At 37.6% G+C, this 17,203-nt stretch overlaps 8 non-coding genes and 58 pseudogenes across 8 annotated transcripts; all 66 read right to left on the bottom strand.

The window, feature by feature from the left end:
• Window positions 1–115: 115 nt before the first annotated feature.
• On the bottom strand, window positions 116–234 carry LOC148440646 (5S ribosomal RNA; annotated as a pseudogene).
• A 117-nt stretch (window positions 235–351) lies between these two features.
• LOC148440645 (5S ribosomal RNA) lies at window positions 352–470 on the bottom strand (annotated as a pseudogene).
• Window positions 471–820: 350 nt separating this feature from the next.
• On the bottom strand, window positions 821–939 carry LOC148440644 (5S ribosomal RNA; annotated as a pseudogene).
• A 115-nt stretch (window positions 940–1,054) lies between these two features.
• Window positions 1,055–1,173, bottom strand: LOC148440643 (5S ribosomal RNA; annotated as a pseudogene).
• A 116-nt stretch (window positions 1,174–1,289) lies between these two features.
• Window positions 1,290–1,408, bottom strand: LOC148440642 (5S ribosomal RNA). Its single transcript, XR_015875981.1, has one exon. It is a non-coding gene; the product is annotated as a 5S ribosomal RNA (ribosomal RNA).
• Window positions 1,409–1,523: 115 nt separating this feature from the next.
• Window positions 1,524–1,642, bottom strand: LOC148440641 (5S ribosomal RNA; annotated as a pseudogene).
• Window positions 1,643–1,759: 117 nt separating this feature from the next.
• LOC148440640 (5S ribosomal RNA) lies at window positions 1,760–1,878 on the bottom strand (annotated as a pseudogene).
• A 116-nt stretch (window positions 1,879–1,994) lies between these two features.
• LOC148440639 (5S ribosomal RNA) lies at window positions 1,995–2,113 on the bottom strand (annotated as a pseudogene).
• A 115-nt stretch (window positions 2,114–2,228) lies between these two features.
• On the bottom strand, window positions 2,229–2,348 carry LOC148440638 (5S ribosomal RNA; annotated as a pseudogene).
• A 116-nt stretch (window positions 2,349–2,464) lies between these two features.
• Window positions 2,465–2,583, bottom strand: LOC148440637 (5S ribosomal RNA; annotated as a pseudogene).
• A 116-nt stretch (window positions 2,584–2,699) lies between these two features.
• On the bottom strand, window positions 2,700–2,818 carry LOC148440636 (5S ribosomal RNA). The gene has a single exon (XR_015876123.1). It is a non-coding gene; the product is annotated as a 5S ribosomal RNA (ribosomal RNA).
• A 115-nt stretch (window positions 2,819–2,933) lies between these two features.
• LOC148440635 (5S ribosomal RNA) lies at window positions 2,934–3,052 on the bottom strand (annotated as a pseudogene).
• A 116-nt stretch (window positions 3,053–3,168) lies between these two features.
• Window positions 3,169–3,287, bottom strand: LOC148440634 (5S ribosomal RNA; annotated as a pseudogene).
• Window positions 3,288–3,402: 115 nt separating this feature from the next.
• LOC148440633 (5S ribosomal RNA) lies at window positions 3,403–3,521 on the bottom strand (annotated as a pseudogene).
• A 117-nt stretch (window positions 3,522–3,638) lies between these two features.
• On the bottom strand, window positions 3,639–3,757 carry LOC148440632 (5S ribosomal RNA; annotated as a pseudogene).
• Window positions 3,758–4,107: 350 nt separating this feature from the next.
• LOC148440631 (5S ribosomal RNA) lies at window positions 4,108–4,226 on the bottom strand (annotated as a pseudogene).
• Window positions 4,227–4,341: 115 nt separating this feature from the next.
• Window positions 4,342–4,460, bottom strand: LOC148440630 (5S ribosomal RNA; annotated as a pseudogene).
• Window positions 4,461–4,576: 116 nt separating this feature from the next.
• LOC148440629 (5S ribosomal RNA) lies at window positions 4,577–4,695 on the bottom strand. Its single transcript, XR_015875979.1, has one exon. It is a non-coding gene; the product is annotated as a 5S ribosomal RNA (ribosomal RNA).
• A 115-nt stretch (window positions 4,696–4,810) lies between these two features.
• LOC148440628 (5S ribosomal RNA) lies at window positions 4,811–4,929 on the bottom strand (annotated as a pseudogene).
• A 117-nt stretch (window positions 4,930–5,046) lies between these two features.
• On the bottom strand, window positions 5,047–5,165 carry LOC148440627 (5S ribosomal RNA; annotated as a pseudogene).
• Window positions 5,166–5,281: 116 nt separating this feature from the next.
• Window positions 5,282–5,400, bottom strand: LOC148440626 (5S ribosomal RNA; annotated as a pseudogene).
• Window positions 5,401–5,515: 115 nt separating this feature from the next.
• On the bottom strand, window positions 5,516–5,634 carry LOC148440625 (5S ribosomal RNA). The gene has a single exon (XR_015876187.1). It is a non-coding gene; the product is annotated as a 5S ribosomal RNA (ribosomal RNA).
• A 116-nt stretch (window positions 5,635–5,750) lies between these two features.
• LOC148440624 (5S ribosomal RNA) lies at window positions 5,751–5,869 on the bottom strand (annotated as a pseudogene).
• A 116-nt stretch (window positions 5,870–5,985) lies between these two features.
• Window positions 5,986–6,104, bottom strand: LOC148440623 (5S ribosomal RNA). The gene has a single exon (XR_015876122.1). It is a non-coding gene; the product is annotated as a 5S ribosomal RNA (ribosomal RNA).
• A 115-nt stretch (window positions 6,105–6,219) lies between these two features.
• Window positions 6,220–6,338, bottom strand: LOC148440622 (5S ribosomal RNA; annotated as a pseudogene).
• A 116-nt stretch (window positions 6,339–6,454) lies between these two features.
• LOC148440621 (5S ribosomal RNA) lies at window positions 6,455–6,573 on the bottom strand (annotated as a pseudogene).
• Window positions 6,574–6,684: 111 nt separating this feature from the next.
• On the bottom strand, window positions 6,685–6,803 carry LOC148440620 (5S ribosomal RNA; annotated as a pseudogene).
• Window positions 6,804–6,919: 116 nt separating this feature from the next.
• Window positions 6,920–7,038, bottom strand: LOC148440619 (5S ribosomal RNA; annotated as a pseudogene).
• Window positions 7,039–7,154: 116 nt separating this feature from the next.
• Window positions 7,155–7,273, bottom strand: LOC148440618 (5S ribosomal RNA; annotated as a pseudogene).
• A 115-nt stretch (window positions 7,274–7,388) lies between these two features.
• On the bottom strand, window positions 7,389–7,507 carry LOC148440617 (5S ribosomal RNA; annotated as a pseudogene).
• Window positions 7,508–7,622: 115 nt separating this feature from the next.
• On the bottom strand, window positions 7,623–7,741 carry LOC148440616 (5S ribosomal RNA; annotated as a pseudogene).
• A 116-nt stretch (window positions 7,742–7,857) lies between these two features.
• LOC148440615 (5S ribosomal RNA) lies at window positions 7,858–7,976 on the bottom strand (annotated as a pseudogene).
• Window positions 7,977–8,092: 116 nt separating this feature from the next.
• On the bottom strand, window positions 8,093–8,211 carry LOC148440614 (5S ribosomal RNA; annotated as a pseudogene).
• A 350-nt stretch (window positions 8,212–8,561) lies between these two features.
• Window positions 8,562–8,680, bottom strand: LOC148440613 (5S ribosomal RNA; annotated as a pseudogene).
• A 116-nt stretch (window positions 8,681–8,796) lies between these two features.
• Window positions 8,797–8,915, bottom strand: LOC148440612 (5S ribosomal RNA; annotated as a pseudogene).
• A 116-nt stretch (window positions 8,916–9,031) lies between these two features.
• On the bottom strand, window positions 9,032–9,150 carry LOC148440611 (5S ribosomal RNA; annotated as a pseudogene).
• A 116-nt stretch (window positions 9,151–9,266) lies between these two features.
• On the bottom strand, window positions 9,267–9,385 carry LOC148440610 (5S ribosomal RNA; annotated as a pseudogene).
• A 116-nt stretch (window positions 9,386–9,501) lies between these two features.
• Window positions 9,502–9,620, bottom strand: LOC148440609 (5S ribosomal RNA; annotated as a pseudogene).
• A 116-nt stretch (window positions 9,621–9,736) lies between these two features.
• Window positions 9,737–9,855, bottom strand: LOC148440608 (5S ribosomal RNA; annotated as a pseudogene).
• A 116-nt stretch (window positions 9,856–9,971) lies between these two features.
• On the bottom strand, window positions 9,972–10,090 carry LOC148440607 (5S ribosomal RNA; annotated as a pseudogene).
• A 115-nt stretch (window positions 10,091–10,205) lies between these two features.
• On the bottom strand, window positions 10,206–10,324 carry LOC148440606 (5S ribosomal RNA; annotated as a pseudogene).
• A 115-nt stretch (window positions 10,325–10,439) lies between these two features.
• Window positions 10,440–10,558, bottom strand: LOC148440605 (5S ribosomal RNA; annotated as a pseudogene).
• Window positions 10,559–10,674: 116 nt separating this feature from the next.
• Window positions 10,675–10,793, bottom strand: LOC148440604 (5S ribosomal RNA; annotated as a pseudogene).
• A 116-nt stretch (window positions 10,794–10,909) lies between these two features.
• LOC148440603 (5S ribosomal RNA) lies at window positions 10,910–11,028 on the bottom strand (annotated as a pseudogene).
• A 350-nt stretch (window positions 11,029–11,378) lies between these two features.
• Window positions 11,379–11,497, bottom strand: LOC148440602 (5S ribosomal RNA; annotated as a pseudogene).
• A 116-nt stretch (window positions 11,498–11,613) lies between these two features.
• LOC148440601 (5S ribosomal RNA) lies at window positions 11,614–11,732 on the bottom strand (annotated as a pseudogene).
• A 116-nt stretch (window positions 11,733–11,848) lies between these two features.
• On the bottom strand, window positions 11,849–11,967 carry LOC148440600 (5S ribosomal RNA; annotated as a pseudogene).
• A 116-nt stretch (window positions 11,968–12,083) lies between these two features.
• On the bottom strand, window positions 12,084–12,202 carry LOC148440599 (5S ribosomal RNA; annotated as a pseudogene).
• A 116-nt stretch (window positions 12,203–12,318) lies between these two features.
• On the bottom strand, window positions 12,319–12,437 carry LOC148440598 (5S ribosomal RNA; annotated as a pseudogene).
• A 351-nt stretch (window positions 12,438–12,788) lies between these two features.
• Window positions 12,789–12,907, bottom strand: LOC148440597 (5S ribosomal RNA; annotated as a pseudogene).
• A 116-nt stretch (window positions 12,908–13,023) lies between these two features.
• LOC148440596 (5S ribosomal RNA) lies at window positions 13,024–13,142 on the bottom strand. Its single transcript, XR_015876136.1, has one exon. It is a non-coding gene; the product is annotated as a 5S ribosomal RNA (ribosomal RNA).
• A 115-nt stretch (window positions 13,143–13,257) lies between these two features.
• LOC148440595 (5S ribosomal RNA) lies at window positions 13,258–13,376 on the bottom strand (annotated as a pseudogene).
• A 117-nt stretch (window positions 13,377–13,493) lies between these two features.
• On the bottom strand, window positions 13,494–13,612 carry LOC148440594 (5S ribosomal RNA; annotated as a pseudogene).
• A 351-nt stretch (window positions 13,613–13,963) lies between these two features.
• On the bottom strand, window positions 13,964–14,082 carry LOC148440593 (5S ribosomal RNA; annotated as a pseudogene).
• Window positions 14,083–14,198: 116 nt separating this feature from the next.
• On the bottom strand, window positions 14,199–14,317 carry LOC148440592 (5S ribosomal RNA). Its single transcript, XR_015876092.1, has one exon. It is a non-coding gene; the product is annotated as a 5S ribosomal RNA (ribosomal RNA).
• Window positions 14,318–14,433: 116 nt separating this feature from the next.
• Window positions 14,434–14,552, bottom strand: LOC148440591 (5S ribosomal RNA; annotated as a pseudogene).
• A 116-nt stretch (window positions 14,553–14,668) lies between these two features.
• LOC148440590 (5S ribosomal RNA) lies at window positions 14,669–14,787 on the bottom strand. Its single transcript, XR_015876079.1, has one exon. It is a non-coding gene; the product is annotated as a 5S ribosomal RNA (ribosomal RNA).
• A 115-nt stretch (window positions 14,788–14,902) lies between these two features.
• LOC148440589 (5S ribosomal RNA) lies at window positions 14,903–15,021 on the bottom strand (annotated as a pseudogene).
• A 116-nt stretch (window positions 15,022–15,137) lies between these two features.
• On the bottom strand, window positions 15,138–15,256 carry LOC148440588 (5S ribosomal RNA; annotated as a pseudogene).
• Window positions 15,257–15,367: 111 nt separating this feature from the next.
• On the bottom strand, window positions 15,368–15,486 carry LOC148440587 (5S ribosomal RNA; annotated as a pseudogene).
• Window positions 15,487–15,602: 116 nt separating this feature from the next.
• LOC148440586 (5S ribosomal RNA) lies at window positions 15,603–15,721 on the bottom strand (annotated as a pseudogene).
• Window positions 15,722–15,837: 116 nt separating this feature from the next.
• On the bottom strand, window positions 15,838–15,956 carry LOC148440585 (5S ribosomal RNA; annotated as a pseudogene).
• A 116-nt stretch (window positions 15,957–16,072) lies between these two features.
• On the bottom strand, window positions 16,073–16,191 carry LOC148440584 (5S ribosomal RNA; annotated as a pseudogene).
• Window positions 16,192–16,306: 115 nt separating this feature from the next.
• Window positions 16,307–16,425, bottom strand: LOC148440583 (5S ribosomal RNA; annotated as a pseudogene).
• Window positions 16,426–16,542: 117 nt separating this feature from the next.
• Window positions 16,543–16,661, bottom strand: LOC148440582 (5S ribosomal RNA; annotated as a pseudogene).
• Window positions 16,662–17,012: 351 nt separating this feature from the next.
• On the bottom strand, window positions 17,013–17,131 carry LOC148440581 (5S ribosomal RNA; annotated as a pseudogene).
• Between the last annotated feature and the right edge of the window lie 72 nt (window positions 17,132–17,203).

The raw sequence follows: 17,203 nt of genomic DNA, 5'->3' as shown, positions 1-17,203 counted from the left end.
GCTCAAAAACATTAACTTTAGACCTCTTTTACTTCTTAACTCAAGTAAATTCAATGATAAGTTGAAAAATGAAATGTAAAATGTAATAGAAAAGAATGTTATGGCAGTATAAAATTACCTACAGCATCTGGTTTTCCCAGGTGGTCTCCCATCTAAGTACTAACCAGGCCCAACACTGCATAGCTTCCAAGATCAAATGAGATTGGGCATGTCCAGTGTGGTTTGGCTGTAGGTGCTCAAAAACATTAACTTTAGACCTCTTTTACTTCTTAACTCAAGTAAATTCATTGATAAGTTGAAAAAATCTAATGTAAAATGTAATAAAAAAGAATGATTTTGGCTGTCTAAAATTACCTACAGCTCCTGGTATTCCCAGGTGGTCTCCCATCCAAGTACAAACCAGGCCCAACACTGCATAGCTTCCAAGATCAGACGAGATTGGGCATGTCCAGTGTGGTTTGACTGTAGATGCTCAAAATCATTAACTTTAGACCTGTATTACTTCTTAACTCAAGTAAATTCATTGATAAGTTGAAAAAATTAAATGTAAAATGTAATAGAAAAGAATGTTATGGCAGTATAAAATTACCTACTGCACCTGCTTTTCCCAGGTGGTCTCCCATCCAAGTTCTGACCATACCCAACACTGCATAGTTACCAAGATAAGACGAGATTGGGCATGTCCAGTGTGGATTGGCTGTAGGTGCTCAAAAGTATTAACTTTGACCTCTATTACTTCTTAACTCAAGGAAATTCATTGATAAGTTGAAAAAATTAAATGTAAAATGTAATAGAAAAGAAAGTTCTGGCAGTATAAAATTACCTACAGCTCCTGGTATTCCCAGGTGGTCTCCCATCCAAGTACTAACCAGGCCCAACACTGCATAGCTTCCAAGATCAGACGAGATTGGGCATGTCCACTGTGGTTTGGCTGTAGGTGCTCAAAAGCATTAAATTTAGACCTCTTTTACTTCTTAACTCAAGTAAATTCAATGATAAGTTGAAAAATTAAATGTAAAATGTAATAGAAAAGAATGTTAAGGCAGTATAAAATTACCTACAGCTCCTGGTATTCCCAGGTGGTCTCCCATCCAAGTACTAACCAGGCCCAACACTGCATAGCTTCCAAGATCAGACGAGATTGGGCATGTCCAGTGTGGTTTGGCTGTAGGTGCTCAAAAACATTAACTTTAGACCTCTATTACTTCTTAACTCAAGTAAATTCATTGATAAGTTGAAAAAATTAAATGTAAAATGTAATAGAAAAGACTGTTATGGCAGTATAAAATTACCTACAGCACCTGGTATTCCCAGGTGGTCTCCCATCCAAGTACTAACCAGGCCCAACACTGCATAGCTTCCAAGATCAGACGAGATTGGGCATGTCCAGTGTGGTTTGGCTGTAGGTGCTCAAAAACATTAACTTTAGACCTCTTTTACTTCTTAACTCAAGTAAATTCAATGATAAGTTGAAAAATGAAATGTAAAATGAAATAGAAAAGAATGTTATGGCAGTATAAAATTACCTACAGCACCTAGTATTCCCATGTGGTCTCCGATCTAAGTACTAACCAGGCCCAACAATGCATAGCTTCCAAGATCAGACGAGATTGGGCATGTCCAGTGTGGTTTGGCTGTAGGTGCTCAAAAACATTAACTTTAGACCGCTTTTACTTCTTAACTCAAGTAAATTCATTGATAAGTTGAAAAAATGAAATGTAAAATGTAATAGAAAAGAATGATTTTGGCTGTCTAAAATTACCTACAGCACCTGGTATTCCCAGGTGGTCTCGGATCCAAGTACAAACCAGGCCCAACACTGCATAGCTTCCAAGATCAGACGAGATTGGGCATGTCCAGTGTGGTTTGGATGTAGGTGCTCAAAAGTATTAAATTTAGACCTCTATTACTTCTTTCCTCAAGTAAATTCATTGATAAGATGAAAAAATTAAATGTAAAATGTAATAGAAAAGAATGTTATGGCAGTATAAAATTACCTACAGCTCCTGGTATTCCCAGGTCGTCTCCCATCCAAGTACTAACCAGGCCCAACACTGCATAGCTTCCAAGATCAGACGAGATTGGGCATGTCCAGTGTGGTTTGGCTGTAGGTGCTCAAAAACATTAACTTTAGACCTCTTTTACTTCTTAACTCAAGTAAATTCAATGATAAGTTGAAAAATGAAATGTAATATGTAATAGAAAAGAATGTTATGGCTGCATTAAATTACCTACAGCACCTGGTATTCCCAGGTGGTCCCCCCATCCAAGTACTAACCAGGCCCAACACTGCATAGCTTCCAAGATCAGATGAGATTGGGCATGTCCAGTGTGGTCTGGCTGTAGGTGCTCAAAACCATTAACTTTAGACCTCTTTTACTTCTTAACTCAAGTAAATTCATTGATAAGTTGAAAAAATTAAATGTAAAATGTAATAGAAAAGAATGTTATGGCAGTATAAAATTACCTACAGCACCTGGTATTCCCAGGTGGTCTCCCATCCAAGTACTAACCAGTCCCAACACTGCATAGTTTCCAAGATCAGACGAGATTGGGCATGTCCAGTGTGGTTTGGCTGTAGGTGCCCAAAAGCATTAAATTTATACCGCTATTACTTCTTAACTCAAGTAAATTCATTGATAAGTTGAAAAAATTAAATGTAAAATTTAATAGAAAAGAATGTTATGGCAGTATAAAATTACCTACAGCACCTGGTATTCCCAGGTGGTCTCCCATCCAAGTACTAACCAGGCCCAACACTGCATAGCTTCCAAGATCAGACGAGATTGGGCATGTCCAGTGTGGTTTGACTGTAGGTGCTCAAAAACATTAACTTTAGACCTCTTTTACTTCTTAACTCAAGTAAATTCAATGATAAGTTGTAAAATTAAATGTAAAATATAATAGAAAAGAATGTTATGGCAGTATAAAATTACCTACAGCTCCTGGTATTCCAAGGTGGTCTCCCATCCAAGTACTAACCAGGCCCAACACTGCATAGCTTCCAAGATCAGACGAGATTGGGCATGTCCAGTGTGCTTTGGCTGCAGGTGCTCAAAAACATTACCTTTAGACCTCTTTTACTTCTTAACTCAAGTAAATTCATTGATAAGTTGAAAAAATTAAATGTAAAATGTTCTAGAAAAGAATGTTATGGCAGTATAAAATTACCTACAGCACCGTGTATTCGCAGGTGGTCTCCCATCCAAGTACAAACCAGGCCAAACACTGCATAGCTTCCAAGATCAGACGAGATTGGGCATGTCCAGTGTGGTTTGGCTGTAGGTGCTCAAAAACATTAACTTTAGACCTCTTTTACTTCTTAACTCAAGTAAATTCAATGATAAGTTGAAAAATGAAATGTAAAATGTAATAGAAAAGAATGTTATGGCAGTATAAAATTACCTACAGCATCTGGTTTTCCCAGGTGGTCTCCCATCTAAGTACTAACCAGGCCCAACACTGCATAGCTTCCAAGATCAAATGAGATTGGGCATGTCCAGTGTGGTTTGGCTGTAGGTGCTCAAAAACATTAACTTTAGACCTCTTTTACTTCTTAACTCAAGTAAATTCATTGATAAGTTGAAAAAATCTAATGTAAAATGTAATAAAAAAGAATGATTTTGGCTGTCTAAAATTACCTACAGCTCCTGGTATTCCCAGGTGGTCTCCCATCCAAGTACAAACCAGGCCCAACACTGCATAGCTTCCAAGATCAGACGAGATTGGGCATGTCCAGTGTGGTTTGACTGTAGATGCTCAAAATCATTAACTTTAGACCTGTATTACTTCTTAACTCAAGTAAATTCATTGATAAGTTGAAAAAATTAAATGTAAAATGTAATAGAAAAGAATGTTATGGCAGTATAAAATTACCTACTGCACCTGCTTTTCCCAGGTGGTCTCCCATCCAAGTTCTGACCATACCCAACACTGCATAGTTACCAAGATAAGACGAGATTGGGCATGTCCAGTGTGGATTGGCTGTAGGTGCTCAAAAGTATTAACTTTGACCTCTATTACTTCTTAACTCAAGGAAATTCATTGATAAGTTGAAAAAATTAAATGTAAAATGTAATAGAAAAGAAAGTTCTGGCAGTATAAAATTACCTACAGCTCCTGGTATTCCCAGGTGGTCTCCCATCCAAGTACTAACCAGGCCCAACACTGCATAGCTTCCAAGATCAGACGAGATTGGGCATGTCCACTGTGGTTTGGCTGTAGGTGCTCAAAAGCATTAAATTTAGACCTCTTTTACTTCTTAACTCAAGTAAATTCAATGATAAGTTGAAAAATTAAATGTAAAATGTAATAGAAAAGAATGTTAAGGCAGTATAAAATTACCTACAGCTCCTGGTATTCCCAGGTGGTCTCCCATCCAAGTACTAACCAGGCCCAACACTGCATAGCTTCCAAGATCAGACGAGATTGGGCATGTCCAGTGTGGTTTGGCTGTAGGTGCTCAAAAACATTAACTTTAGACCTCTATTACTTCTTAACTCAAGTAAATTCATTGATAAGTTGAAAAAATTAAATGTAAAATGTAATAGAAAAGACTGTTATGGCAGTATAAAATTACCTACAGCACCTGGTATTCCCAGGTGGTCTCCCATCCAAGTACTAACCAGGCCCAACACTGCATAGCTTCCAAGATCAGACGAGATTGGGCATGTCCAGTGTGGTTTGGCTGTAGGTGCTCAAAAACATTAACTTTAGACCTCTTTTACTTCTTAACTCAAGTAAATTCAATGATAAGTTGAAAAATGAAATGTAAAATGAAATAGAAAAGAATGTTATGGCAGTATAAAATTACCTACAGCACCTAGTATTCCCATGTGGTCTCCGATCTAAGTACTAACCAGGCCCAACAATGCATAGCTTCCAAGATCAGACGAGATTGGGCATGTCCAGTGTGGTTTGGCTGTAGGTGCTCAAAAACATTAACTTTAGACCGCTTTTACTTCTTAACTCAAGTAAATTCATTGATAAGTTGAAAAAATGAAATGTAAAATGTAATAGAAAAGAATGATTTTGGCTGTCTAAAATTACCTACAGCACCTGGTATTCCCAGGTGGTCTCGGATCCAAGTACAAACCAGGCCCAACACTGCATAGCTTCCAAGATCAGACGAGATTGGGCATGTCCAGTGTGGTTTGGATGTAGGTGCTCAAAAGTATTAAATTTAGACCTCTATTACTTCTTTCCTCAAGTAAATTCATTGATAAGATGAAAAAATTAAATGTAAAATGTAATAGAAAAGAATGTTATGGCAGTATAAAATTACCTACAGCTCCTGGTATTCCCAGGTCGTCTCCCATCCAAGTACTAACCAGGCCCAACACTGCATAGCTTCCAAGATCAGACGAGATTGGGCATGTCCAGTGTGGTTTGGCTGTAGGTGCTCAAAAACATTAACTTTAGACCTCTTTTACTTCTTAACTCAAGTAAATTCAATGATAAGTTGAAAAATGAAATGTAATATGTAATAGAAAAGAATGTTATGGCTGCATTAAATTACCTACAGCACCTGGTATTCCCAGGTGGTCCCCCATCCAAGTACTAACCAGGCCCAACACTGCATAGCTTCCAAGATCAGATGAGATTGGGCATGTCCAGTGTGGTCTGGCTGTAGGTGCTCAAAACCATTAACTTTAGACCTCTTTTACTTCTTAACTCAAGTAAATTCATTGATAAGTTGAAAAAATTAAATGTAAAATGTAATAGAAAAGAATGTTATGGCAGTATAAAATTACCTACAGCACCTGGTATTCCCAGGTGGTCTCCCATCCAAGTACTAACCAGTCCCAACACTGCATAGTTTCCAAGATCAGACGAGATTGGGCATGTCCAGTGTGGTTTGGCTGTAGGTGCCCAAAAGCATTAAATTTATACCGCTATTACTTCTTAACTCAAGTAAATTCATTGATAAGTTGAAAAAATTAAATGTAAAATTTAATAGAAAAGAATGTTATGGCAGTATAAAATTACCTACAGCACCTGGTATTCCCAGGTGGTCTCCCATCCAAGTACTAACCAGGCCCAACACTGCATAGCTTCCAAGATCAGACGAGATTGGGCATGTCCAGTGTGGTTTGACTGTAGGTGCTCAAAAACATTAACTTTAGACCTCTTTTACTTCTTAACTCAAGTAAATTCAATGATAAGTTGTAAAATTAAATGTAAAATATAATAGAAAAGAATGTTATGGCAGTATAAAATTACCTACAGCTCCTGGTATTCCAAGGTGGTCTCCCATCCAAGTACTAACCAGGCCCAACACTGCATAGCTTCCAAGATCAGACGAGATTGGGCATGTCCAGTGTGCTTTGGCTGCAGGTGCTCAAAAACATTACCTTTAGACCTCTTTTACTTCTTAACTCAAGTAAATTCATTGATAAGTTGAAAAAATTAAATGTAAAATGTTCTAGAAAAGAATGTTATGGCAGTATAAAATTACCTACAGCACCGTGTATTCGCAGGTGGTCTCCCATCCAAGTACAAACCAGGCCAAACACTGCATAGCTTCCAAGATCAGACGAGATTGGGCATGTCCAGTGTGGTTTGGCTGTAGGTGCTCAAAGACATTAACTTTAGACCTCTTTTACTTCTTTACTCAAGTAAATTCATTGATAAGTTGAAAAAATTAAATGTAAAATGTAATAGACTGTTATGGCAGTATAAAATTACCTACAGCACCTGGGATTCCTAGGTGGTCTCCCATCCAAGTACTAACCAGGTCCAACACTGCATAGCTTCCAAAATCAGACGAGATTGGGCATGTCCAGTGTGGTTTGGCTGTAGGTGCTCATAAACATTAACTTTAGACATCTTTTACTTCTTAACTCAAGTAAATTCATTGATAAGTTGAAAAAATTAAATGTAAAATGTAATAGAAAAGAATGTTATGGCTGCATAAAATTACCTACAGCACCTGGTATTCCCAGGTGGTCTCCCATCCAAGTTCTAACCAGGCCCAACACTGCATAGCTTCCAAGATCAGACGAGATTGGGCATGTCCAGTGTGGTTTGGCTGTAGGTGCTCAAAAACATTAACTTTAGACCTCTATTACTTCTTAACTCAAGTAAATTCATTTATAAGTTGAAAAAAATAAATTTAAAATGTAATAGAAAAGAATGTTATGGCACTATAAAATTACCTACAGCACCTGGTAATCCCAGGTGGTCTCCCATCCAAGTACTAACCAGGCCCAACACTGCATAGCTTCCAAGATAAGACGAGATTGGGCATGTCCAGTGTGGTTTGGCTGTAGGTGCTCAAAAACGTAAACTTTAGACCTCTTTTACTTCTTAACTCAAGTAAATTCAATGATAAGTTGAAAAATGAAATGTAAAATGTTATAGAAAAGAATGTTATGACAGTATAAAATTACCTACAGCACCTGGTATTCCCAGGTGGTCTCCCATCCAAGTACTAACCAGGCCCAACACTGCATAGCTTCCAAGATCAGTTGAGATTGGGCATGTCCAGTGTGGTTTGGCTGTAGGTGCTCAAAAACATTAACTATAGACCTCTTTTACTTCTTAACTCAAGTAAATTCATTGATAAGTTGAAAAAATGAAATGTAAAATGTAATAGAAAGAATGTTTTGGTTGTCTAAAATTACCTACAGCACCTGGTATTCCCAGGTGGTCTCCCATCCAAGTACAAACAAGGCCCAACACTGCATAGTTTCCAAGATCAGACGAGATTGGGCTTGTCCAGTGTGGTTTGGCTGTAGGTGCTCAAAAGCATTAAATTTAGACCTCTATTACTTCTTAACTCAAGTAAATTCATTGATAAGTTGAAAAAATTAAACGTAAAATGTAATAGAAAAGAATGTTATGGTAGTTTAAAATTACCTACAGCTCCTGGTATTCCCAGGTGGTCTCCCATCCAAGTACTAACCAGGCCCAACACTGCATAGCTTCCAAGATGAGAAGAGATTGGGCATGTCCACTGTGGTTTGGCTGTAGGTGCTCAAAAGCGTTAAATTTAGACCGCTTTTACTTCTTAACACAAGTAAATTCATTGATAAGTTGAAAAAATTAAATGTAAAATGTAATAGAAAAGAATGTTATGGCAGTATAAAATTACCTACAGCACCTAGGATTCCTAGGTAGTCTCCCATCCAAGTACTAACCAGTCCCAACACTGCATAGCTTCCAAGATCAGACGAGATTGGGCATGTCCAGTGTGGTTTGGCTGTAGGTGCTCAAAAACATTAACTTTAGACCTCTATTACTTCTTAACTAAAGTAAATTCATTAATAAGTTGAAAAAATTAAATGTAAAATGTAATAGAAAAGAATGTTATGACAGTATAAAATTACCTACTGCACCTGGTTTTCGCAGGTGGTCTCCCATCCAAGTACTGACCATGCCCAACACTGCATAGCTACCAAGATAAAACGAGATGGGGCATGTCCAGTGTGGATTGGCTGTAGGTGCTCAAAAGTATTAACTTTAGACCTCTTTTACTTCTTAACTCAAGTAAATTCAATGATAAGTTGAAAAATTAAATGTAAAATGTAATAGAAAAGAATGTTATGGCAGTATAAAATTACCTACAGCTCCTGGTATTCCCAGGTGGTCTCCCATCCAAGTACTAACCAGGCCCAACACTGCATAGCTTCCAAGATCAGACGAGATTGGGCATGTCCAGTGTGGTTTGGCTGTAGGTGCTCAAAAACATTAACTTTAGACCTCTATTACTTCTTAACTCAAGTAAATTCATTGATAAGTTGAAAAAATGAAATGTAAAATGTAATAGAAAAGAATGTTATGGCAGTATAAAATTACCTACAGCACCTGGGATTCCTAGGTGGTCTCCTATCCAAGTACTAACCAGGTCCAACACTGCATAGCTTCCAAGATCAGACGAGATTGGGCATGTCCAGTGTGGTTTGGCTGTAGGTGCTCAAAAACATTAACTTTAGACCTCTTTTACTTCTTAACTCAAGTAAATTCATTGATAAGTTGAAAAAATTAAATGTAAAATGTAATAGAAAAGAATGTTATGGCTGCATAAAATTACCTACAGCACCTGGTATTCCCAGGTGGTCTCCCATCCAAGTACTAACCAGGCACAACACTGCATAGCTTCCAAGATCAGACGAGATTGGGCATGTCCAGTGTGGTTTGGCAGTAGGTGCTCAAAAACATTAACTTTAGACCTCTATTACTTCTTAACTCAAGTAAATTCATTGATAAGTTGAAAAATTTAAATGTAAAATTTAATAGAAAAGAATGTTCTGGCAGTATAAAATTACCTACAGCTCCTGGTATTCCCAGGTGGTCTCCCATCCAAGTACTAACCAGGCCCAACACTGCATAGCTTCCAAGATCAGACGAGATTGGGCATGTCCACTGTGGTTTGGCTGTAGGTGCTCAAAAGCATTAAATTTAGACCGCTTTTACTTCTTAACACAAGTAAATTCATTGATAAGTTGAAAAAATTAAATGTAAAATGTAATAGAAAAGAATGTTATGGCAGTTTAAAATTACCTACAGCACCTGGGATTCCTAGGTAGTCTCCCATCCAAGTAGTAACCAGTCCCAACACTGCATAGCTTCCAAGATCAGACGAGATTGGGCATGTCCAGTGTGGTTTGGCTGTAGGTGCTCAAAAACATTAACTTTAGACCTGTATTACTTCTTAACTCAAGTAAATTCATTGATAAGTTGAAAAAATTAAATGTAAAATGTAATAGAAAAGAATGTTATGGCAGTATAAAATTACCTACAGCACCTGGTATTCCCAGGTGGTCTCCCATCCAAGTTCTAACCAGGCCCAACACTGCATAGCTTCCAAGATCAGACGAGATTGGGCATGTCCAGTGTGGTTTGGCTGTAGGTGCTCAAAAACATTAACTTTAGACCTCTATTACTTCTTAACTCAAGTAAATTCATTGATAAGTTGAAAAAAATAAATTTAAAATGTAATAGAAAAGAATGTTATGGCACTATAAAATTACCTACAGCACCTGGTAATCCCAGGTGGTCTCCCATCCAAGTACTAACCAGGCCCAACACTGCATAGCTTCCAAGATCAGACGAGATTGGGCATGTCCAGTGTGGTTTGGCTGTAGGTGCTCAAAAACGTAAACTTTAGACCTCTTTTACTTCTTAACTCAAGTAAATTCAATGATAAGTTGAAAAATGAAATGTAAAATGTTATAGAAAAGAATGTTATGACAGTATAAAATTACCTACAGCACCTGGTATTCCCAGGTGGTCTCCCATCCAAGTACTAACCAGGCCCAACACTGCATAGCTTCCAAGATCAGTTGAGATTGGGCATGTCCAGTGTGGTTTGGCTGTAGGTGCTCAAAAACATTAACTATAGACCTCTTTTACTTCTTAACTCAAGTAAATTCATTGATAAGTTGAAAAAATGAAATGTAAAATGTAATAGAAAGAATGTTTTGGTTGTCTAAAATTACCTACAGCACCTGGTATTCCCAGGTGGTCTCCCATCCAAGTACAAACAAGGCCCAACACTGCATAGTTTCCAAGATCAGACGAGATTGGGCTTGTCCAGTGTGGTTTGGCTGTAGGTGCTCAAAAGCATTAAATTTAGACATCTATTACTTCTTAACTCAAGTAAATTCATTGATAAGTTGAAAAAATTAAACGTAAAATGTAATAGAAAAGAATGTTATGGTAGTTTAAAATTACCTACAGCTCCTGGTATTCCCAGGTGGTCTCCCATCCAAGTACTAACCAGGCCCAACACTGCATAGCTTCCAAGATGAGACGAGATTGGGCATGTCCACTGTGGTTTGGCTGTAGGTGCTCAAAAGCGTTAAATTTAGACCGCTTTTACTTCTTAACACAAGTAAATTCATTGATAAGTTGAAAAAATTAAATGTAAAATGTAATAGAAAAGAATGTTATGGCAGTATAAAATTACCTACAGCACCTAGGATTCCTAGGCAGTCTCCCATCCAAGTACTAACCAGTCCCAACACTGCATAGCTTCCAAGATCAGACGAGATTGGGCATGTCCAGTGTGGTTTGGCTGTAGGTGCTCAAAAACATTAACTTTAGACCTCTATTACTTCTTAACTCAAGTAAATTCATTAATAAGTTGAAAAAATTAAATGTAAAATGTAATAGAAAAGAATGTTATGACAGTATAAAATTACCTACTGCACCTGGTTTTCGCAGGTGGTCTCCCATCCAAGTACTGACCATGCCCAACACTGCATAGCTACCAAGATAAAACGAGATGGGGCATGTCCAGTGTGGATTGGCTGTAGGTGCTCAAAAGTATTAACTTTAGACCTCTTTTACTTCTTAACTCAAGTAAATTCAATGATAAGTTGAAAAATTAAATGTAAAATGTAATAGAAAAGAATGTTATGGCAGTATAAAATTACCTACAGCTCCTGGTATTCCCAGGTGGTCTCCCATCCAAGTACTAACCAGGCCCAACACTGCATAGCTTCCAAGATCAGACGAGATTGGGCATGTCCAGTGTGGTTTGGCTGTAGGTGCTCAAAAACATTAACTTTAGACCTCTATTACTTCTTAACTCAAGTAAATTCATTGATAAGTTGAAAAAATGAAATGTAAAATGTAATAGAAAAGAATGTTATGGCAGTATAAAATTACCTACAGCACCTGGGATTCCTAGGTGGTCTCCTATCCAAGTACTAACCAGGTCCAACACTGCATAGCTTCCAAGATCAGACGAGATTGGGCATGTCCAGTGTGGTTTGGCTGTAGGTGCTCAAAAACATTAACTTTAGACCTCTTTTACTTCTTAACTCAAGTAAATTCATTGATAAGTTGAAAAAATTAAATGTAAAATGTAATAGAAAAGAATGTTATGGCTGCATAAAATTACCTACAGCACCTTGTATTCCCAGGTGGTCTCCCATCCAAGTACTAACCAGGCACAACACTGCATAGCTTCCAAGATCAGACGAGATTGGGCATGTCCAGTGTGGTTTGGCAGTAGGTGCTCAAAAACATTAACTTTAGACCTCTATTACTTCTTAACTCAAGTAAATTCATTGATAAGTTGAAAAATTTAAATGTAAAATGTAATAGAAAAGAATGTTCTGGCAGTATAAAATTACCTACAGCTCCTGGTATTCCCAGGTGGTCTCCCATCCAAGTACTAACCAGGCCCAACACTGCATAGCTTCCAAGATCAGACGAGATTGGGCATGTCCACTGTGGTTTGGCTGTAGGTGCTCAAAAGCATTAAATTTAGACCGCTTTTACTTCTTAACACAAGTAAATTCATTGATAAGTTGAAAAAATTAAATGTAAAATGTAATAGAAAAGAATGTTATGGCAGTTTAAAATTACCTACAGCACCTGGGATTCCTAGGTAGTCTCCCATCCAAGTAGTAACCAGTCCCAACACTGCATAGCTTCCAAGATCAGACGAGATTGGGCATGTCCAGTGTGGTTTGGCTGTAGGTGCTCAAAAACATTAACTTTAGACCTGTATTACTTCTTAACTCAAGTAAATTCATTGATAAGTTGAAAAAATTAAATGTAAAATGTAATAGAAAAGAATGTTATGGCAGTATAAAATTACCTACTGCACCTGGTTTTCCCAGGTGGTCTCCCATCCAAGTTCTGACCTTACCCAACACTGCATAACTACCAAGATAAGACGAGATTGGGCATGTCCAGTGTGGATTGGCTGTAGGTGCTCAGAAGTATTAACTTTAGACCTCTATTACTTCTTAACTCAAGGAAATTCATTGATAAGTTGAAAAAATTAAATGTAAAATGTAATAGAAAAGAATGTTCTGGTAGTTTAAAAATACCTACATCTCCTGGTATTCCCAGGTGGTCTCCCATCCAAGTACTAACCAGGCCCAAAACTGCATAGCTTCCAAGATCAGACGAGATTGGGCATGTCCACTGTGGTTTGGCTGTAGGTGCTCAAAATCATTAAATTTAGACCGCTTTTACTTCTTAACTCAAGTAAATTCATTGATAAGTTGAAAAAATCAAATGTAAAATGTAATAGAAAAGACTGTTATGGCAGTATAAAATTACCTACAGCACCTGGTATTCCCAGGTGGTTTCCCATCCAAGTACTAACCAGGCCCAACACTGCATAGCTTCCAAGATCAGACGAGATTGGGCATGTCCAGTGTGGTTTGGCTGTAGGTGCTCAAAAACATTAACTTTAGACCTCTTTTACTTCTTAACTCAAGTAAATTCAATGATAAGTTGAAAAATGAAATGTAAAATGTAATAGAAAAGAATGTTATGGCAGTATAAAATTACCTACAGCATCTGGTTTTCCCAGGTGGTCTCCCATCTAAGTACTAACCAGGCCCAACACTGCATAGCTTCCAAGATCAGATGAGATTGTGCATGTCCAGTGTGGTTTGGCTGTAGGTGCTCAAAAACATTAACTTTAGACCTCTTTTACTTCTTAACTCAAGTAAATTCATTGATAAGTTGAAAAAATCAAATGTAAAATGTAATAAAAAAGAATGATTTTGGCTGTCTAAAATTACCTACAGCTCCTGGTATTCCCAGGTGGTCTCCCATCCAAGTACAAACCAGGCCCAACACTGCATAGCTTCCAAGATCAGACAAGATTGGGCATGTCCAGTGTGGTTTGACTGTAGATGCTCAAAATCATTAACTTTAGACCTGTATTACTTCTTAACTCAAGTAAATTCATTGATAAGTTGAAAAAATTAAATGTAAAATGTAATAGAAAAGAATGTTATGGCAGTATAAAATTACCTACTGCACCTGCTTTTCCCAGGTGGTCTCCCATCCAAGTTCTGACCATACCCAACACTACATAGTTACCAAGATAAGACGAGATTGGGCATGTCCAGTGTGGATTGGCTGTAGGTGCTCAAAAGTATTAACTTTAGACCTCTTTTACTTCTTAACTCAAGGAAATTCATTGATAAGTTGAAAAAATTAAATGTAAAATGTAATAGAAAAGAATGTTCTGGCAGTATAAAATTACCTACAGCTCCTGGTATTCCCAGGTGGTCTCCCATCCAAGTACTAACCAGGCCCAACACTGCATAACTTCCAAGATCAGACGAGATTGGGCATGTCCACTGTGGTTTGGCTGTAGGTGCTCAAAAGCATTAAATTTAGACCGCTTTTATTTCTTAACTCAAGTAAATTCAATGTTAAGTTGAAAAAATTAAATGTAAAATGTAATAGAAAAGAATGTTATGGCAGTGTAAAATTACCTACAGCACCTGGTATTCCCAGGTGGTCTCCCATCCAAGTACTAACCAGGCCCAACACTGCATAGCTTCCAAGATCAGACGAGATTGGGCATGTCCAGTGTGGTCTGGCTGTAGGTGCTCAAAACCATTAACTTTAGACCTCTTTTACTTCTTAACTCAAGTAAATTCATTGATAAGTTGAAAAAATTAAATGTAAAATGTAATAGAAAAGAATGTTATGGCAGTATAAAATTACCTACAGCACCTGGTATTCCCAGGTGGTCTCCCATCCAAGTACTAACCAGTCCCAACACTGCATAGTTTCCAAGATCAGACGAGATTGGGCATGTCCAGTGTGGTTTGGCTGTAGGTGCCCAAAAGCATTAAATTTATACAGCTATTACTTCTTAACTCAAGTAAATTCATTGATAAGTTGAAAAAATTAAATGTAAAATGTAATAGAAAAGAATGTTATGGCAGTATAAAATTACCTACAGCACCTGGTATTCCCAGGTGGTCTCCCATCCAAGTACTAACCAGGCCCAACACTGCATAGCTTCCAAGATCAGATGAGATTGGGCATGTCCAGTGTGGTTTGACTGTAGGTGCTCAAAAACATTAACTTTAGACCTATTTTACTTCTTAACTCAAGTAAATTCAATGATAAGTTGTAAAATTAAATTTAAAAAATAATAGAAAAGAATGTTATGGCAGTATAAAATTACCTACAGCTCCTGGTATTCCAAGGTGGTCTCCCATCCAAGTACTAACCAGGCCCAACACTGCATAGCTTCCAAGATCAGACGAGATTGGGCATGTCCAGTGTGCTTTGGCTGTAGGTGCTCAAAAACATTAACTTTAGACCTCTTTTACTTCTTAACTCAAGTAAATTCATTGATAAGTTGAAAAAATTAAATGTAAAATGTTCTAGAAAAGAATGTTATGGCAGTATAAAATTACCTACAGCACCTTGTATTCCCAGGTGGTCTCCCATCCAAGTACAAACCAGGCCAAACACTGCATAGCTTCCAAGATCAGACGAGATTGGGCATGTCCAGTGTGGTTTGGCTGTAGGTGCTCAAAGACATTAACTTTAGACCTCTTTTACTTCTTAACTCAAGTAAATTCATTGATAAGTTGAAAAAATTAAATGTAAAATGTAATAGACTGTTATGGCAGTATATAATTACCTACAGCACCTGGGATTCCTAGGTGGTCTCCCATCCAAGTACTAACCAGGTCCAACACTACATAGCTTCCAAAATCAGATGAGACTGGGCATGTCCAGTGTGGTTTGGCTGTAGGTGCTCATAAACATTAACTTTAGACCTCTTTTACTTCTTAACTCAAGTAAATTCATTGATAAGTTGAAAAAATTAAATGTAAAATGTAATAGAAAAGAATGTTCTGGCAGTATAAAATTACCTACAGCACCAGGTATTCCCAGGTGGTCTCCCATCCAAGTACTAACCAGGCCCAACACTGCATAGCTTCCAAGATCAGACGAGATTGGGCATGTCCACTGTGGTTTGGCTGTAGGTGCTCAAAAGCATTAAATTTAGACCGCTTTTACTTCTTAACACAAGTAAAATCATTGATAAGTTGAAAAAATTAAATGTAAAATGTAATAGAAAAGAATGTTATGGCAGTTTAAAATTACCTACAGCACCTGGGATTCCTAGGTAGTCTCCCATCCAAGTAGTAACCAGTCCCAACACTGCATAGCTTCCAAGATCAGACGAGATTGGGCATGTCCAGTGTGGTTTGGCTGTAGGTGCTCAAAAACATTAACTTTAGACCTGTATTACTTCTTAACTCAAGTAAATTCATTGATAAGTTGAAAAAATTAAATGTAAAATGTAATAGAAAAGAATGTTATGGCAGTATAAAATTACCTACTGCACCTGGTTTTCCCAGGTGGTCTCCCATCCAAGTTCTGACCTTACCCAACACTGCATAGCTTCCAAGATCAGACGAGATTGGGCATGTCCAGTGTGGTTTGGCTGTAGGTGCTCAAAAACATTAACTTTAGACCTCTTTTACTTCTTAACTCAAGTAAATTCAATGATAAGTTGAAAAATGAAATGTAAAATTTAATAGAAAAGAATGTTATGGCAGTATAAAATTACCTACAGCATCTGGTTTTCCCAGGTGGTCTCCCATCTAAGTACTAACCAGGCCCAACACTGCATAGCTTCCAAGATCAAATGAGATTGGGCATGTCCAGTGTGGTTTGGCTGTAGGTGCTCAAAAACATTAACTTTAGACCTCTTTTACTTCTTAACTCAAGTAAATTCATTGATAAGTTGAAAAAATCTAATGTAAAATGTAATAAAAAAGAATGATTTTGGCTGTCTAAAATTACCTACAGCTCCTGGTATTCCCAGGTGGTCTCCCATCCAAGTACAAACCAGGCCCAACACTGCATAGCTTCCAAGATCAGACGAGATTGGGCATGTCCAGTGTGGTTTGACTGTAGATGCTCAAAATCATTAACTTTAGACCTGTATTACTTCTTAACTCAAGTAAATTCATTGATAAGTTGAAAAAATTAAATGTAAAATGTAATAGAAAAGAATGTTATGGCAGTATAAAATTACCTACTGCACCTGCTTTTCCCAGGTGGTCTCCCATCCAAGTTCTGACCATACCCAACACTGCATAGTTACCAAGATAAGACGAGATTGGGCATGTCCAGTGTGGATTGGCTGTAGGTGCTCAAAAGTATTAACTTTAGACCTCTTTTACTTCTTAACTCAAGGAAATTCATTGATAAGTTGAAAAAATTAAATGTGAAATGTAATAGAAAAGAATGTTCTGGCAGTATAAAATTACCTACAGCTCCTGGTATTCCCAGGTGGTCTCCCATCCAAGTACTAACCAGGCCCAACACTGCATAACTTCCAAGATCAGACAAGATTGGGCATGTCCACTGTGGTTTGGCTGTAGGTGCTCAAAAGCATTAAATTTAGACCGCTTTTATTTCTTAACTCAAGTAAATTCAATGTTAAGTTGAAAAAATT

This window comes from Taudactylus pleione, unplaced genomic scaffold, assembly GCF_031769625.1.
Source record: "Taudactylus pleione unplaced genomic scaffold, aTauple2 ptg001666l, whole genome shotgun sequence".
In the NCBI taxonomy this organism is placed as follows: Eukaryota; Metazoa; Chordata; class Amphibia; order Anura; family Myobatrachidae; genus Taudactylus; species Taudactylus pleione.
This window is presented reverse-complemented; position numbering and strand designations above follow the sequence as displayed.